General features: G+C 48.0%; 1 protein-coding gene and 1 long non-coding RNA gene across 6 annotated transcripts in view; one reads left to right on the forward strand and one right to left on the reverse strand.

The window, feature by feature from the left end:
* TEX2 (testis expressed 2) overlaps positions 1-5,274 on the reverse strand; it is a 149,792-nt gene extending 144,518 nt beyond the window's left edge. Inside the window, exon 1 of one of the 4 annotated variants that reach the window (XM_075903893.1) lies at positions 5,093-5,274. The gene's annotated coding sequence lies outside the window, so the exon portion shown is untranslated. Of the gene's footprint in view, positions 1-4,927; positions 5,064-5,092 lie in introns of those variants that run through there. The other 3 variants (XM_075903889.1, XM_075903890.1, XM_075903894.1) reach the window with 3 other exon arrangements.
* A 3,062-nt stretch (positions 5,275-8,336) lies between these two features.
* Positions 8,337-18,866, forward strand: part of LOC142819126 (uncharacterized) — a 78,524-nt gene continuing 67,994 nt past the window's right edge. For both annotated transcript variants that reach the window (XR_012896903.1, XR_012896904.1), the window contains exon 1: positions 8,337-8,469. This is a non-coding gene — a long non-coding RNA (uncharacterized LOC142819126). The remainder of the gene's footprint in view (positions 8,470-18,866) is intronic.

The following is an 18,866-nucleotide window of genomic DNA, read 5'->3' on the forward strand; positions in this document are numbered from 1 at the left end:
GTAGATTAAGGCCAGTGATTACTGCCATATAAATACCAAAGGAGCTATTTGTCATTTCTCCTCCATTGCACTGTCATTTTGCATTTTATATGAAAGTGATGACAACATGAATAAAGTCAGTTGAGCATACAAATTTTCAAGGCTGGGGTTGTGAAAGACTGTTAAGAGTTATACTAGAATCTAATATGTAGTATACTAACTAGATGAAGGTTTATATTCTTTCATAGGGAGCCCTTTCCTTACATGGAAGGGTCTCTCACTACCTACTGGGATAGAACCAACCCTGTCTTTTTACCCCCCACATTCGTCCTCTGAACTACAAATCCTAACAATCTTGACCTGCAGTATTGTCCTCCATACTGTTCTGCACTGCAATGATCCCTGGTCCTTTTCTCCTCCAAAACCAGAGGCTATCTTATCCATACAAGTTGCCATAACCCTTGTATCTCCTACTATCTCTTCTTTATAACATACTAGCAGGTGTACCCAGAGTTCCTTGGGTCTTTAAGTGAAGTGACGGGTTTTTGTGTGTGTTTGAAAAATAAAAAGAAAATATACATGTGTTATTTAAATTATTGTATTTTTCAAAAATGAAAAAAGAAATAAGTTGCTATTAATAAAAGTAGCAATTCAAACATTAGATAGATCTTATTTGATAGACAATATTTGCAGCTTTTCTGTCTTTTGCTTTAATAAAAAGGAGATGGGAGTGCAGGAGAAAGCAGGGGGCTGGAAGAGTTGGGAGGCTCATGGCAGAAGGCACTAGAGTGAGGGCAGAGGGTGGGGAGCTGATGGCACAAGGTTGGGTGGGGGGGGCTGGAGTGAGGGGAGAGGGATTCAGAGCAGGGAGAGGAGCTGCAGAAGAGTCAGGGGAGGGGCCCATGAGCTTACTAGAACAACCCTTTCCTAACAATTTCCATAAAATCCTCCTGCATTTCCTCCTTTCATCATCTTTCCTGCAGAAATCATTCCCACTGAGAATAAGTAGTAGTAGTTCACCGAACTGTTATTTTTATTAGATCTCTCTACTCCTACATTATTGCATTCACCTCTCCTATCAACGTACTGTCCTGCTTGAAGCAGCACATATCTTACAGCTTTAGTAGAAGAAAAATATTTTGGACCATACCATCTTCAGGTCAAGAATATCAGAGTGCGTGAGAGGTATCCATTAATTAAATCTCCCAACAACCATCATCATCATTTCAATAGGAAAATGGAGGTGCTGATATCTGAGTAACTTGCAAACTCACTAGTGATCATAGGCAGCAGGGCCAAAAGTAAAACCCGCATCTCCCGATTCCCAGTCTTTTAGCTACTAAGCTATGCCTCAATAATAAACTAATTTTGCTTCTTCTCTGCCCCCAGGCTCCCACCTCCAACTACTCCATCACATTTAAAATCCCATCAGGTCTCCGTTCCATTTTTACCTACCTGTATCATATTACAGACTATAATAGATGAAGTTTGGCTCTTCAACCTCTGTAAATTAAGTCTTCATTCTAAATCTAATACTCACCACTTCAAACACACCAGGTCAGAGACTTACAACCAGTTCTCATTAAGTCTCATGTGGCTTAAGGTTGTTGGCTTTCTGGCCATGCTGTAAGACTTACTTCTTTTCCCAGGTTTCACCTATGGAGTTGAATGAGTGCAGAGAGGAGAGCTGGAGTCCAGATGGATTGACAGAGTCACAGATATTGACTATCAGGAGGGTTTTAGCAGATAAATCCATAGCAGTAAGTATTCACGTGTAATAAAGCAGGGGCGGGAAACCTTTTTTGGGTTGGGGGGACTGCTGACCCATAGAAAAGTCAGTCAGGGGGCCACACACAAGTGAGAAAAAAAACCACACAAACCCTCATTGATGTGGCCATCTACTGAGAAACAAAAATACACCCCCTGCATTCCCCTCACACACCAGAGCATAGGGAACCCCAGGCTAGTAGATTGTGTGTGCTTCAGCCCCACAGTGGCAGGGGGACTGTCATGCTGGTATGGACTCCCCAATGCTGCAGTGAACCCTGAGCCTTGGGGGCCGGATCCAGAGAAGCTGAGGGTCACATCCGACCACCAGGCCTTAAGTTCCCCTCTCCTGTAATAAAGGGACACAATTACAGGTTTCCCTAATCATTGCCCTTTTCAGTAAACTAATACATTGCTACACATTTGTCCTGATGTCATGTCCTCTTTGCTATTTACCTCCCTTCATTAGTTACATTGCGGTCTTCAGATTTCAGTAGTCTATAACCCATCTTATATTTACCCATGTAAATATCAAATATTTCAGTCCACAACCATATAAATTGCACATCTGTTTACTCCCTATTCACTGCATCTTTTTATTTACATCACCCAACAGCAGTCTAAACAGTTGTGCAGAGACAGCTAAATATTATCCAGTAATGTTTGAAACTCAGATACTAATGTGGTAAAAATGTGAATTTGAAACTAACCATAAAATAGAAGTGCAAGTGACTTCTTTATCTAAAAGAAAGGAAAAAATAAACCAAAAAAAGACCATTAATTTATATTTTTAAATTCTTTCATTTATAATGGTCTGCTAGGGGTCTGTGCCCTCTACTTGTTCGCTTGCCTGCACCCTCCCCTTCTCCGTTTCAGGATTGCTGAGAGAGCCTGTTGATGCTGATGATGTGATGACATCATTCTGTCATTCAGAAGGAAAAGCTTTCTATAGATATAGATTTAGATTTGTATTTTATTGTAAAATAGCATTTATTACAGTATTCTCCCACAATCTCTATATGTGATGTCTTTAGCCAATCAGAACAGGTGATCCCTACCTATATTATGGCATATCACAACAAACAAAACTTTAAAGGCTGACTTGTTTATTTCACAAAAGCTTAACTTTACTTTCTTCTGCTAAAATTAAAATCATATACCTTTTGATTAAATACTCTATTTTTAGAGTATGCACTTGATTGCTTTTAAAATACTCTAAGGTACACAAATATATTTTCACATTTTAAATTAGATTAACTGTAATTTAGAAAACATTATTATAACTTTTTGTATAAAACAAGCTAATAATATTGAATGGTGCTTTTGATTTTTTTAAAGCCACAGAAACAAGATCATGAAATCGGCACGTATGGAGACAAACAAGTATGACAAAACACTGTAATAGGAATGGAGCTTCCATAGACTGGAATTTTCAAAGGTGATTAAGAGAGTTAGGCACTCTATTCTAACTGAATTTCAGTGGGAGCTGGACACGAAGCACCTGTAGGCCCCTTTGAATCTAAGCCATAGTTGAGAACACATTTGTGGATGAGGTATATAATGTTAACAAGTTTTGAACAAATGTTGAGCAGGAACTTTTTTTAAAAGTTGTAAAACCCAGTTTTAATGCCAACTAGAATAATGTTCTTGGATTTGAACACTGACATAGCAGTATTGAGAATTAAGTGCAGGAGAACCAGAAGGTACAACTGACAACACCTACTTTTAATGAACAAGATGAGTAAAAACCACATCAATACTGAAGAGTAAGTTATTTGCAAAGATTCAAACCATGCTCATTTGAAGTATCAACAACAACAGAGGTCTGGAAACTTGTTTTTAAGATAAGATACTTTTTAAAATAATAAAAACTATCCCTGTCAGGTTCCATATCCACTGTTTACTAGTATAGGGCCAGATTTCAATTACAGTTACACTGGGGAGGGGAGGGGGCAAATCAGCAGTAACTCCACTGACTTCTGAATCTGAACTCATCAGAATCCAAAAAAATGCAAAAAGACAAACCTGATATATCTGACCAGAACGGCTCACTGCTCACCGGCAGGCAACCAACCATCCAACCCTCTTAAGTGCAAAACAAACCAAAACTGTGATAAAGCACCATTCACCAACTCTGCTTTCAGCTGTAGCATACAGGCATGCAGCATACTTGTCATGAAGTACATACCAATGTAATCTATATGGGGATGAAAACTGGCTGTTCTAGTACTCTTTCCTGTTGTGGCTGGGGCTCTCACCTGCATCCTAGGCTGGTTCCCTGTGAGTTTCAGCTACCACAAGCTAAAGAGACAGACATGATACAGCCTTCCTCCTAACTCCGCTGCTGCAATCAATACTATGTCTCCGATAGGAACAAGGGGACAAGACAACCTAGAGCTAAAGCCTATGGATTACGCTGTCTCATGGCAAGAGGGGAATTTTGACAGGAAGGTCACTCCTCCAACTGCCACCTACCTCAACCATATTAAAGTCCCTTTTACAGTCAGAGCTCTACCCTCCCAGCCTGACAACAATCCTGACAGCCAGCAACCCCCCCATACACTAAAAATGCTTCCACCCAGAGTCCCCTATACCCTAGGGAAACCCTGAGCCCCAATATAATCTATGCCACCCAGACTCGCCTCCATATAAACACCTCAGCACAAAGCCCCTCTTCACTCTAGAAATTCCTGTTACCCTGCTGCTGCTCAGAGTCCCCCCCTCCCCAGAATAACCCTGTCACCCCACTGCTGCCCAGAGCCCCCCCCCCAGGAATTAGCCTGTCACCCCACTGCTGCCCAGAGCCCCCCCCCCCAGGAATTAGCCTGTCACCCCACTGCTGCCCAGAGCCCCTCCCCCCCAGGAATTAGCCTGTCACCCCACTGCTGCCCAGAGCCCTCCCCCCCCCCCAGGAATTAGCCTGTCACCCCACTGCTGCCCAGAGCCCTCCCCCCCCCAGGAATTAGCCTGTCACCCCACTGCTGCCCAGAGCCCTCCCCCCCCCCAGGAATTAGCCTGTCACCCCACTGCTGCCCAGAGCCCTCCCCCCCCCAGGAATTAGCCTGTCACCCCACTGCTGCCCAGAGCCCCCCCAAGTGACACCCTGCCCCTAATCCCGCCATGTGCAGCCCCCGAGAGGCAGCTGCGTATCCCTCCCCCCTAGGCCCAGCCAGGCTGCTGCTACCTCCGAGGCCGGAGCTCTCCTCGCCCGATCCCGGTGCCTGCAGGAGGCTGCCGGGCTCCAGCGCCTCAGCCGGGGCTCTGCAGCGGCGCTCCCGCCGGCTGAGCAGGAAGGCGGGCGGCGGAGAGCCCGGATCGGAGGCGGGTCCAGCCCTGCCCCGCTTACCTTATCGCCGGCTCATGGTACTGCCCTGCCCGGGGCGGGGGTGGCTCTAGCGTCGCCCTGCCCGGCTCCTCGCTCGCTGCCAGCCCGAGCCCCAGCGGCGGGAGGAGGGGAAACGGCGGAGCTGCCTCTGCCTGACGCGGCGCGGCCAATCCAGGCCTGGCGGGGGGCCGGGCCTAGCTTGGCGCGGCGGTTGGCGCGGCTGTTAAAGGCGCAGGGGCCAGCGCGGGGCGCGCTCGCTGAGCGGGCTGGGCTGCGTACGGGCCATTTAGCTCCAGTGTAACGGGCTCTGTGAGGGGGAACTGGGCTCCAGTATAGCGGGGTGTATGGGGGGAGTGCTGGGCTCCAGTAGAGCGGGGTGTATGGGGGGGGTGCTGGGCTCCAGTGTAGCGGGGAGTATGGGGGGGGTGCTGGGCTCCAGTATAGCGGGGTGTATGGGGGGGGTGCTGGGCTCCAGTGTAGCGGGGAGTATGGGGGGGGTGCTGGGCTCCAGTATAGCGGGGTGTATGGGGGGAGTGCTGGGCTCCAGTAGAACGGGGTGTATGGGGGGGGTGCTGGGCTCCAGTGCGGGGAGTATGGGGGGGTGCTGGGCTCCAGTATAGCGGGGTGTATGGGGGGGGTGCTGGGCTCCAGTAGAACGGGGAGTATGGGGGGGGGGTGCTGGGCTCCAGTAGAACGGGGAGTATGGGGGGGGTGCTGGGCTCCAGTGTAGCGGGGTGTATGGGGGGGGGTGCTGGGCTCCAGTGTAGAGGGGTGTATGGGGGGGGTGCTGGGCTCCAGTAGAATGGGGAGTATGGGGGGGGGTGCTGGGCTCCAGTGTAGCGGGGTGTATGGGGGGGGTGCTGGGCTCCAGTGTAGCGGGGTGTATGGGGGGGGTGCTGGGCTCCAGTAGAATGGGGAGTATGGGGGGGGTGCTGGGCTCCAGTGTAGCGGGGTGTATGGGGGGGGTGCTGGGCTCCAGTGTAGAGGGGTGTATGGGGGGGGTGCTGGGCTCCAGTAGAGCGGGGTGTATGGGGGGAGGTGCTGGGCTCCAGTGTAGCGGGGTGTATGGGGGGGTGCTGGGCTCCAGTGTAGAGGGGTGTATGGGGGGGGTGCTGGGCTCCAGTAGAGCGGGGTGTATGGGGGGGGTGCTGGGCTCCAGTGTAGCGGGGAGTATGGGGGGAGGTGCTGGGCTCCAGTGTAGCGGGGTGTATGGGGGGGGTGCTGGGCTCCAGTGTAGCGGGGTGTATGGGGGGGGTGCTGGGCTCCAGTAGAACGGGGAATATGGGGGGAGGTGCTGGGCTCCAGTGTAGCGGGGTGTATGGGGGGGGTGCTGGGCTCCAGTAGAGCGGGGTGTATGGGGGGAGGTGCTGGGCTCCAGTGTAGCGGGGTGTATGGGGGGGGTGCTGGGCTCCAGTGTAGAGGGGTGTATGGGGGGGGTGCTGGGCTCCAGTAGAGCGGGGTGTATGGGGGGGGTGCTGGGCTCCAGTGTAGCGGGGAGTATGGGGGGAGGTGCTGGGCTCCAGTGTAGCGGGGTGTATGGGGGGGGTGCTGGGCTCCAGTAGAACGGGGAGTATGGGGGGGGTGCTGGGCTCCAGTAGAGCGGGGTGTATGGGGGGGTGCTGGGCTCCAGTAGAACGGGGAGTATGGGGGGGGTGCTGGGCTCCAGTGTAGCGGGGTGTATGGGGGGGGTGCTGGGCTCCAGTGTAGAGGGGTGTATGGGGGGGTGCTGGGCTCCAGTAGAGCGGGGTGTATGGGGGGGTGCTGGGCTCCAGTGTAGCGGGGAGTATGGGGGAGTGCTGGGCTCCAGTATAGCGGGGTGTATGGGGGGGTGCTGGGCTCCAGTGTAGCGGGGTGTATGGGGGGTGTGCTGGGCTCCAGTGTAGCGGGGAGTATGTGGGGGGTGCTGGGCTCCAGTATAGCGGGGTGTATGGGGGGGTGCTGGGCTCCAGTGTAGCGGGGAGTATGTGGGGGGTGCTGGGCTCCAGTATAGCGGGGTGTATGGGGGGGTGCTGGGCTCCAGTAGAGTGGGGTGTATGGGGGTGCTGGGCTCCAGTATAGCGGGGTGTATGGGGGTGCTGGGCTCCAGTATAGCGGGGTATATGGGGGTGCTGGGCTCCAGTGTAGTAGAGTCTATGGGGGTGGGGACTGGGCTCAAGTGGAGTGTACGGAGGGGAGCTGGGCTGTAGTATAGTGGAGTTTATAGGGTGCTGGGCTACAGTACAGTGGGGTGTATGGGGGTGCTGGGCTCTAATATAGTGGGATGTTTTGGGGGAATTGGGCTGCAGTATAGTGAGGTGTTTGGGGGCACCTGGACTCCAGTATTGTGGAGTCTACTATGGGGGAAACTGGGTTCCAATGTAGGTGGGTCTATGGGGGGGGAGGAATCTGGGCTTCAGTGTAGTGTGGTCTATGAGAGGGAACTGGGCTCCAGTGTAGTGGGGTCTATGAGGGGGAACTGGGCTCCAGTGTACTGGAGTGTATGGGGGGGGAGAACTGGGCTGTAATGTAGTGGAGTTTATGGGGTGTGGGCTCCATTATAGTGGGGTGTATGGGGGTGCTGGGCTCTAGTATAGTGGGATGTTTTGGGGGAATTGGGCTGCAGTATAGTGGGGTATTTTGGGGCACCTGGGCTCCAGTATTGTGGAGACTATGGGGGGACCTAGGCTCCAGTGTAGTGGGGTTTATGGGGGGAAATTGGACTTCAGTGTAGTGGGGTTCATGGAGGGAAAGTGGGCTCCAGTACAGTGGGGTGTTTGTGGGTAATGGACTCCAGTGTAGTGAAGTGTATGTGGGGACTGGACTCCAGTGTAGTGGGGTATGTCATGACCCTCCATGCTTTATGAAAATTGGCTTATGAATATGCATTACTCAAAGATGCTTTATATGAAGTACATCATGTGACATGCCATTTTAAAAGTTATAATCTGCTGAACCTGAATATCCTGTTTGTGTACATGTAGCTTTCTTGTCTGTAAAGTTAGAAACATTAAGTGGAAATCTGTTTTATTAATCCAGCTATTCTAGTAAAGGCCATTAGTGATACTTTCGGAACTTAATGGCTGGGTGAGTAAATCAATGATCTGTAAAATGTTTGTTTTTTCTGTAAGCCCAAACTGTGGTTAGGCCACCTAATGATGACAACCGTTTTGGATCAGTACTTTTCCACTCAGGGGAGAAAAAATTGAACTCAGCGCAAAGAATTCTGACCTTAGGCAAAAAAGATATAAAGGGGGGAACCAAACAACAGAGGGAGTTGCCAGACACCAAGAAACCCACACACATACATTTACCAGCTAAGATACCTGCTGGAAACATCTACGACTGAATGGGGGAAGAATTGGACCCAAGCTAGGAGGCTGCTTAACTTGTGAAAGAGATGATTAAAACAACTTGTTAGGGTAAGAATTTTCATGTATCAAATTTCTTAGTGTATTAGGATTAGCTGTTGTTTTGCTTATTTTGGCTTAGTAACTCACTTTGATCTGTCTGTTTTCACTTGCAGTCACTTAAATCCTACTTTTTATACTTAATAAAAACACTGTTGTTTATTATCAAGCCCAGTGTAAATAATTGTAACCGGGGGAGGGGGAAGCAACCATTGTGCACATCTCTCTTTCATCAATAAAGACTGCGAACTTACAAGCTTTCTCTATGTAAAACTTCTATATAGACTAGAGTAAGATGAATTTATTTGAGGTTTTCATCCCTTTTGGGGGCTATATTCCTGAGAACTGTCAATAGTCCTATTGTTGAACCCTCCCAGAGCTGAGCTGGTTCAGAGGGTGTATTGCTCTGCTGGGGAGCAGTAATCCTAATTGTGCCTTAACTGAGAGAGACCAGAGCTTCTGGCCCAGCAGGACAAGGTGCTGGGGAGCCCCAGGGGACAGGAAGAGTGGGCATCAGTCACTTGATCAGCACACCAAAGGGAACCCCTGCGATCCAACCCATCACAGGTGTATGGGGGGAACTAGGTTCCAGTGTAGTGGGGTATATGAGGAGGAGCTTGGATCTAGTGTAGTGGGTCTTTGGAGGGCACTGGACTCCTTTGTAGTGGGGGAGAGCATGGTGGGGAGCTTGGATCCAGTATAGTAGGAAAGTGAGGGGAGCTGAGCTCCAGTGCAATTGGGTGGGGTGGGGGTTGTGAGAAGGAGACACAGAAGAATTGAGAATGGACAGGTTGCTGGAGACAGACAGGAAAAGACTGGCTGGGAGGGGAATAATTCTACAGAGAAAGGGAGAGGCAGAATGAACCAGAGGTAGGGATGAAGACAGAGAGGAAAAAGGAGGGAGAATGGCACAGAAAAGGCTATTCTAATGTACTAATCTCTGCAGGGCTTTCCCCCTCCAGTGGTAGATCTAGTTAAAGTGTTCAGTGTGGGGCATGGACTTACCTACTACTCTGTCTGTGGTGCCTAGCACAATGCAGCACCAGCGTTGGTTGGTCCCTAGGCAGGACCATGATAAGCACAATAAATAATACAAATTAGACTCAGATATTGCCCATAAGAGTATTAAGCTGAATTAAAGAAAAATTGATTACTCATTACTCTCACGTGTTCAGGGAACTGTCAGATGTCTGAAAGTGCTTGCTAATCCTGAACTGTTGTAGGAATGATCATTGGTTCGAAAGGGAAGGTGCTCCATGCACTAGTGTCTTGTTTAAAAAGTTTAAATCATGCAGTCAGCAAACAGAACTACTACTTGTGGCTTCTCTGCGTGGGGAAATTTACTGGCATTAACATACTGGTATACAGGCAGTCCCCAGGTTACATGGATCCGACTTACATCAGATCCCTACTTACAAACGGGGTGAGGCAACCCCGCACTAGCTGCTTCCCCCCAGCAGACCAGGGAGACGCGAAGCTAGCGCCTCCCCCCCCCCCCCCCCCCCCCCCAGCAGACCAGGGAGACGCGGAGCGGCTTTTCTCAGCAGACACCTCAGCTTGAGAATAAAGGACTGAGGGAAGTGAGGTGTGGGAGAATAAAACTGAGTTCTGGAGAAATGTTTGGCTAGAGTTTCCCCACAATATGTACCAGTTCCGACTTACATACAAATTCAACTTAAGAACAAACCTACAGTCCCTATCTTGTACGTAACCCGGGGACTGCCTGTACTGGAATAATTATAGCAACATCATTATAACTCCCTGTGAGGACACTCTTATTTCAGAATTGTTAGAAGAAAAACTGCCCCCCCCCCCCCCAAGTAAAAAAGTTTGGCCAGGCCGCTCTTGCTACAGTGGGTTGCAGTACTCTTTGGGAGAAACTGGCCACACACTTCTTGCATATTGCCTTTCGAAAAAGGGAAGGTACGAAAAGGGGAAAATAGCCTTAGATTCTCCCATCTGTCACCTTGGTATGAGAACTGCGGGGCTTACCAGGTCACATGAAATCTGCACAGTTTCGGCCCAACCCCTGGGACACAGACCCCCACTTGATGACCATTGGGCTATATATGGTAATATGCAAGCGCAGGAAAGCGATGTGCAGACTTGGGGATAAATACCCATCGCACTGTTCGCTTGAGGAGGTCTTCGCAACACGCGTACCACCGTGCGTGTGCCTTCCCGTATACTTCAAAGCGCCGCCGGCCTGATCAACCGACCAGCCACCTCCCCCGACTCTCGGGCATAACCAAGGCCTTCGCAACCAAACCGTTATCTTTGAAATGTTCCGTGTGCTGTGTAAGTTGGTATGTATGATTTGATTTTCTTTGTTGTATAAGCTTAGTGTTGTAGTTGTTTTTGGTAGTACATAGATTTTGTAGTTATCACTGTTATTTAATTAGTGTAGCTGGATATCTTTAGAATAGAGACTATTCCCCTTGCCATTCCCATCCTTATATTTCTGACACGTTTAACTAGAAATCGTAGAATATAATAAATACTGTAAATTCATTATTAACGCGGTCTATTAATCTTACAATAAATACTATAAATTCATCACTGTTATAAATAAATATCTTTTATTTGCTAAAACGGTCCACCTGGTTCTGTCCTTCCCCCCTTGGGTATGCATCATCGGACCTGTGATTCTCATGACAAGAATGAGTGCCTTTTTCCAGTTTAGTTTATAGCATTTATAACAAAGCAACATGAGCTAAACCAGAGAAAGGTGTTCATTCTAAGAAGAGTGTCCTCACGGGGAATTATCCCACTATTACTATAGTGGTTCATTATATCAGCATAGTTGTGCTGATAGATTTCCTGGTGTAGAAAACTTATAGGTCACTTTATTAGATGATGTCAAAATGGTAAATCTAATTCACTAACAAATTTAAAAATGGGATATGAAATCAAATTACAATAGTTCCAGACTGGCTAATACAACCAAATAATGTCTTTTAAAATATCCTTTGACCACCTGTCAACATATCTAAATCTTATTATTAATAATTATATAACAGAAGCACCTAAAAACCCAAGTCAAGGATTGGGGCTCATTATGCTAAGCACAGTATAGACATAAAGAGACTTATTTTTACTGTATATGTCAAAACCAAATACAAATAGCATTCAGACCATATTTCTTTGCACATCAGATGACTTGTAGTGCTTGTCAAAAGGGATGAATTAACAGCCCTGGAGACTGTAGACTACTTATGATACTTACATCAGTACATTATCTGAGTGTATTTATCCTCATGACACCTGTGGAGGTAGGAAAATGTTATTATCCCCACTTCTCAGATAGAGAGCTGAGAATCAGAAATAAAGGTATTTAGGCACCTAACTCACATTGAAATTGTGGGAAATCTGGGATCTAAATACCTTTGAGGATCTAAGCCTAAGTGATTTGCTGAAGATCATAGAGGATATCCACAACAGAGTGGAAATTGAACACTTTCAGAGTCCAGTGTTGCCTGTAAGCTGTACACTAGGGATGTTAGCTATCAGGTAATTGAATAGTCAAGTAACCGCATGGAATCTTAGTGGTTACTCAACTATTCTATAGTCCCCAGGGGCAGGGTGCAGCAGCTAGTGCAATCTGGCCTCACTCCCAGGGAGCCCCCTGCCACCCATGCTGCTGCCTCTGTATCAGAGGCAGCAGCACAGGGTGCCTGGCGGGAGCCAGTTTAAAAAACAGCTCCCCACATAGACTAGCTGCCTGCCACCCCGCGCTGCTGCCTCAGTGGGGTGGCAGCAGTCTAGTCTATTGGGGGTCTGAGCGCCCCACAGACAGAGACTGCTGGGGCGGAGACGAGGCAGGGGAGGCTGCCCTGAAGCCTCCTCTATCCACAGTGACCTGGGCTGCTGCAGACAAAGGCTGCTTCACAGCAGCAGCCCCTGTCTGTGGGGAGATGCTAGCCCCGCCCGACCACAGGCTGCTGCTGGAGCAGCCGCTGTCTGCAGCCAGCCCAGGCCACCACAAACAGAGGCTGCTTCATGGATGCAGCCTCTGCCCCCCCCCACACACACACATTGCTGCCTCTGCTAGAGGCAACAGTGAGGTGGGGGGGGGGGGCAGGTGGTACCTCAGAGCTAGTGCTGGGGGAACCAGCTTTTAAGTCTAGGCTTAAAGGTTAATCGTGTAGTCAACTACTCGTATACATACCTACTGTGCGCTTGGGCAGCCACTCAGGAAAGGTCAAATGCCACCCAGCTGATTAGCAGAGTGCCCACAATGCCCATAGCCAGCAGCAAGTGTTTCTATTAATGGTGCACAGCTGAACATGCCTCAATTCACATAACAAAATTTATTCTGCACATGGATGGAAAAAATACATTTAGAACATTGGTCCTAACTCCAACTTTAATCATAAGGCCATACCTCCTCCTCTAGCCATAGACCAGGAAACGGTGCTACGAGCTTTCCCCATGCTGCCCTGTCATTAGCTTGCTTCTAAAGAGACCAGCTCTCTGACTTGTCTAAACACAGAAGATCGAAGCTGCCACAGTCAATCTTTCAAGGTTTGAATTAGTGGATCTATTGGAGACACGCTAATTCAAACTGAGAGGGCACTCCCATCAGCACTGGTAGTCCTGCTCTTATGAGGACTAAGGGAAGTCTAAGGGAGAGTGTCTCTTATTGACCTCCTGTTGTATAAATGGTGTCAAAACGTGATTTAAGACCCTTTGACTCCAGCTACGTAATTAACATAGCTAGAGTTGTGCATCTTAAGTCAACTTTCTCCTTGAATGTAGAACAGGCCTGATGGTACTACACTTCTAATACCCATGATGGACACAATCCTTCAGGGTGCTTAGCAGCTTCTCTAAAGGCTGAATACCAAAAACGCACACTGAAATGGTAGTTGAAGGGGTTCGGCATCTAGCAAGGCCTGTCCCTCTGTATACTAGGGAAATGGACTGAGTACCAAACTAAGAGCCAGATGGTCCAAGTTCCTCTTGTGACAAACTGAGCACTCCCAACTCTCACTGAAGCCCAACACCACAAAGGAACAGGCCCTTATTTCCTAGACAGCGTTCATAGAATACTAGGACTGGAAGGGACCTCGAGAGGTCATCGAGTCCAGTCCCCTGCCCTCATGGCAGGACCAAGTACTGTCTAGACCATCCCTGATAGACATTTATCTAACCTACTCTTAAATATCTCCAGAGATGGGGATTCCACAACCTCCCTGGGCAATTTATTCCAGTGTTTGACTACCCTGACAGTTAGGAACTTTTTCCTAATGTCCAACCTTCTTGTTCTATTCTCAGAGGCCAAGATGAACAAGTTTTCTCCCTCCTCCTTATGACACCCTTTTAGATATCTGAAAACTGCTATCATGTCCCCTCTCAATCTTCTCTTTTCTAAACTAAACAAACCCAATTCCTTCAGCCTTCCCTCAGAGGTCATGTTCTCTAGACCTTTAATCATTCTCGTTGCTCTTCTCTGGACCCTCTCCAATTTTCCAACATCTTTCTTGAAATGTGGTGCCCAGAACTGGAAACAATACTCCAATTGAGGCCTAACCAGCGCAGAGTAGAGCGGAAGAATGACTTCTCTTGTCTTGCTCACAACACAACTGTTAATACATCCCAGAATCATGTTTGCTTTCTTTGCAACAGCATCACACTGCTGACTCATATTTAACTTGTGGTCCACTATAACCTCTAGATCCCTTTCTGCCATACTCCTTCCCAGACCGTCGCTTCCCAATCTGTATGTGTGATTGTTCCTTCCTAAGTGGAGCACTTTGCATTTGTCTTTATTAAACTTCATTGTATGTATCTCAGACCGTTTCTCCAATTTGTCCAGGTCATTTTGAATTATGACCCTATCCTCCAGATTAGTCGCAATCCCTCCCATCTTAGTATCATCTGCAAACTTAATAAACATACTTTCTATACCAATATCTAAATCATTGATGAAGATATTTATCAGAGCCGGTCCCAAAACAGACCCCTGCGGAACCCCATTTGTTATGCCTTTCCAGCAGGATTGTGAACCATTAATAACTACTCTGAGTACGGTTATCCAGCCAGTTATGCACCCACCTTATAATATCCCCATCTAAGTTGTATTTACATCCATCAGATGGGAATAACTTTTGGTCACATCCAATGTGAATTTGACTTTCAGCCAGTGACCTGTGCAGGTAATAGTCTCTGTATCCCACTACCAATTCTTTGAATCATCTACCAGCATTCAAATGTCAAATGAACTTGAAATAATGGTTCCCCAAAGAGCATAAGCTACATTTAGGTCCCTCTAGTTCTGTGATTTACTATTATTTACTGTTTGCTGTTATTGCCTAAATTTATCACACCAGCAAAAGATATAATAGGATCCTGAGAGAGTTTTACTTGGGTTATGGAAACAGAGTAAATATGATCTTTAAAAATGCAAATAATTATGGAAATCTTCCTCTTCTTCCTTTATCATCTTTGAATATATCTAAGGCAAATGGAGGCTGGAAATATATGTGCAAGTTATTTGCAGCTTTGCTGTTCATACAAATCATCTTTTCGCTTCTGGTGTTAGCACATGATTCTCAACTACCTTGCATCTTGTGTTGACATCTACTCTACAGTGTCAAATCCTACAGCTCTCTCTCAGTGCATTGCCCCTTCTGAATGCAAAAGGACAGCTTGTTGACTAAAGACTGCAGGGCGAGGCCATTATTACTATTATTATTATTATTATTATGGTTTTTTTTTACCTTCTTTGCTATAAAAACAAAATCCTAAATTCCAGTGACCACTGTTGGCTGATTCACTACATCAGTTTCAATTCATTTTCAAGTACACTTTTATTTTAAAATGAAAAAAATATTTAAAATGCACACACCATTAAGTATACATGCAAGTAAGGAAGTGTATCCTTTTTCAGATCTCCTACCATACGTGGCAGTCCTTTTTCAGATGTAGTATTACACACAGCAAATGTTGGCATTCCAAAGTTTAAAGATAAGATAATGGTTTTTATTTTTCCAGCACCAAGTGTTCTATAGACGAAATATATCCCACTGCATGAAAGAGACCAATGGATTGTTCTCTTTTTTTTAGCTATATGTGACATAACAGAAGCACTGAAGTTATATTTTTTAATTCCTCAAAAATATGTAACAAAACATTACACTAAGATTCTAGTTCAGAAAAACTTTTAAGTACAACTTAATTTTAAACAAGTTTTCATCTGATTGACTTCACTGGGACTTAAGCATCTACTTAAGTTCTTTGCAGAATAAATATAGGATTATTTATCTGCTTACAGATAAGTGTGACGGGCCGCCAACGGCCCGCATGCCGAACGGCCAGACCCCCCCCCCCCCCCCCCCGCGCCGCGGGGCCGCTGGACAGTGGCGGCGGGGCCGGAACCTGCCACCGCGCCTGCACCAGAGGGAGACCACCGGCCCCTCCCCTGGGAGGGCTCAGGCAGGGGCCATTGTGGGGAGTGACAGCCGGGACGTGGCTGGGGAACCCACCACGTCACCGGAGGGGTGGGGCCTCCAGACCGCGTCCAGCCCGGCCGGCCATTTTAAAAAGGCCCGCTGGCAGAGAGGGAGGAGGCAGCCTCCTCCCAGGGAGGTAGAGATGGACCGGGGCCCAGGACAGACCGAGTGTGTGCCCGAGACCGGCAGGCGGCCCATCCCTGTCCCAAGGGCTTCCGGGACGGCCCCCGCGCCGGCAGTCGGCCAGTCCCAGGTCAGAGGACGACCAGGACAAACCCCACCGCCCACGGAAAGAGCAGCTCGGCCAGGAAAAGATCCGCGGGAACAAAAGGACCCTCAGGACTCCTGCAGAATGACCCCCGACCCGGAGCCCAGAATCCTGATAGGCGTTGGGAAACAGCAGGGGTGCTCCAGGGGCCAGGGGAAGGGAGGAAGCAGCCTGGGGCGGGGGCCTTCTGGCGCCCTTGGGCAGACGTGTTACGGGAGGAAACACCCCCCCGTCTGCCTTGCAGGGGTGACAGCGAGCCCCTGGACTTAGGGCCCCGGGCTGGGACCCGGAGAAAGGGTGGGCCCGGGTCCCCCTCCCAACCCCCCTTGGGCACCCAACCCCTTTCAGAACCGGAATGCACACAAACGTGCAAACTGCGGCGGCCGGCCAGCAGGATCGGCCAGGGTATTGCCCTTCTGAGGGGCAAGACTCGGGGCACAAGCCCCTCCCTCCTGCTAAGGCGGGGTATAGACACGAGGTCTGCTGAACCCCCCCTCTCCTGCCCTGCAGGGAGGGGGTGATCACACCCATCTTACAGGACACACGACCGGGAATCCTGGCCGGGGACCTGGTTAGAGGACGAAGGGGTTCGCTGAGCCCCCCTGCCCGCCCGGTAGGGGGTGATCGCACCCCACGACTCGTCCACACGAAGTACATACCTGATGTTTACATGGCAAGGACTGTAAACATGTTAAAACTTCCTAAATAAATAAAAATGTAAAAAAGATTTAAATACTTAGCTGAACTGGGAACTAAATGAGCAAATCCTCCCCCTGTGACCTTCCAATCTGAAACTTTTTCACTATGTATTGACAAAACAACAAATTGGCAGCGTGATGGGGATATTCAGACTTATAATTTGAATGTTTTAACATGTCCCAGACCAATGTCCATGTAGACAATATTTAAATATTTTAAATGAAAATCAAAGCCTCCAGTCAGTCACTGCAGGATGGTATATTTGTTTTAGAGCATGAGAATGGATACAGATTCCACGTAGGCAAATGGGTTAAGACTCTTTACCGTGGTGGCTAGTGTTGTTCCTTCTTTTGATATGAGTGTCATGTTCTGAACTTACTGTCACCCAGCTGCACATGCAGTAGCAGATGTTTTAGGCCTTGTAAGTAGATTTCCTATTGCAGGAGAAATCGCCAATGCAGAATCTGAATATATTTTAAGTATAACTTGTTTTATTTATCCAAACACACCAGTCCAGGGGCACAAGTGACTCCAACAGCATGCAGGCAAGCTTCCCTCTCAAGAATCCCTGCTGAGCACCAGTACTTGGTTCCCAGGGAGTGTCTAGACACTGGGTTTTTTCAAAAAAAAAAAGTGGCCTTTTTTCGAAAAAACTTCCCCTGCGTCCAGACTGCTGCTGCGTTCTTTTGAAAATAAATCGAAAGAACGTAGCAGTTTTTTCAACTACAGAAAACCTCGTTTTACAAGGAAGAACGCCTTTTTTCGAAAGTGCCCTTTTGAAAAAAGGCACTATGTAATGCAAACTGTGATTTTTCGAAAGAGAGCATCCAGACCAGCTGGGTACTCTCTTTCAAAAAAGCGGCTTGCTTTTTCCAAAGGACTGGTTGTAGTCTAGATGCTCTTTTTTGAAAGTATCTTTTGAAAAAGCCTCTTTCGAAAGAGGCTTGCAGTCTAGACGTTGCCCCGGAGAGCTGCTCTGTTTTTAAAACTGATGCTAATCAAAGACCAAGGCAGAGTGAAAATTCTCTGGCTGCTTGCACAGCTCTCTCACCATGGTCTATTGCCTCCAGCCAGACTCTTGCACATTCCAAGCTAACATCACTGCATGGTTTCCCAAGATGATTTCCTATGTGACATCATGCACCTGGAATGATCATTGATAGCAGGGATCAAAACCCTTGCGCAGGAGTCACTACTATCTGAACAAAAAGTCACAGCTTTGTTAGCCAAGGCTGCAGTAAACTTATCAGCGTCACTTTATGGCCCAGCCAACACTAACGGGGGACAAAGGGTTAGAGTCCCTATTGTTTAGCTACTCTCACTAGCCAAGGATGCTCCTGTTGCACTTTAACAATCCCCATCCTGGTATGGAACAACACAGTCTTAATTCAGGCAGTCAGGGTTCAGTCTCATTTCTTTAACTCTAGAGATCCTCAGTTCATTCCCCATAGTAAACAACCCAGCTTAGGGCCATTAGCAACACCTATATGCTAAGCATTAGAAAGACCGGGCATAGCAGGAACACCTGGTGATGCCTGCCATAAAGCTGTATCCAAATAGCTCTAGATGTAATTTTTATTTCTTTATGGCCTTATGTTATATTTTTCTGTAGGTCAGGTGAGAATTAAGAGGAAGAACAAGGGCTAAGGAAATCAGTGTCTAATATTTTTGTTCAGAGGAGCTAACAGCCTCCACAGGCCCCTAGGCATTGTATAGGGGGTGCCTGCTGCATTCCCCTGTAAGGGGTGGGGCCTTGGGCAGAAGAAGCAGGGCCAGGACCAGGGTCAGGGCCAGGACAGCCAGCCATCAGTGCTGCCCAGACCATGATGTGTCCTCCCCTACCCAGTCCCCAGTGCTGCCTGGAGCAGCACAGCAGGCCCACCTCACCAGGCAGCCCTAAGAGCCAACCGGAGCACTCCACGTGGTGTTCCAACGGTGATTTAAAGGACTCCAGGGCTTTGAATGGCCAGCCCCCAGTGCAATTACCC

This window comes from Pelodiscus sinensis, chromosome 20 (genome assembly GCF_049634645.1).
Source record: "Pelodiscus sinensis isolate JC-2024 chromosome 20, ASM4963464v1, whole genome shotgun sequence".
Taxonomy (NCBI): domain Eukaryota; kingdom Metazoa; phylum Chordata; order Testudines; family Trionychidae; genus Pelodiscus; species Pelodiscus sinensis.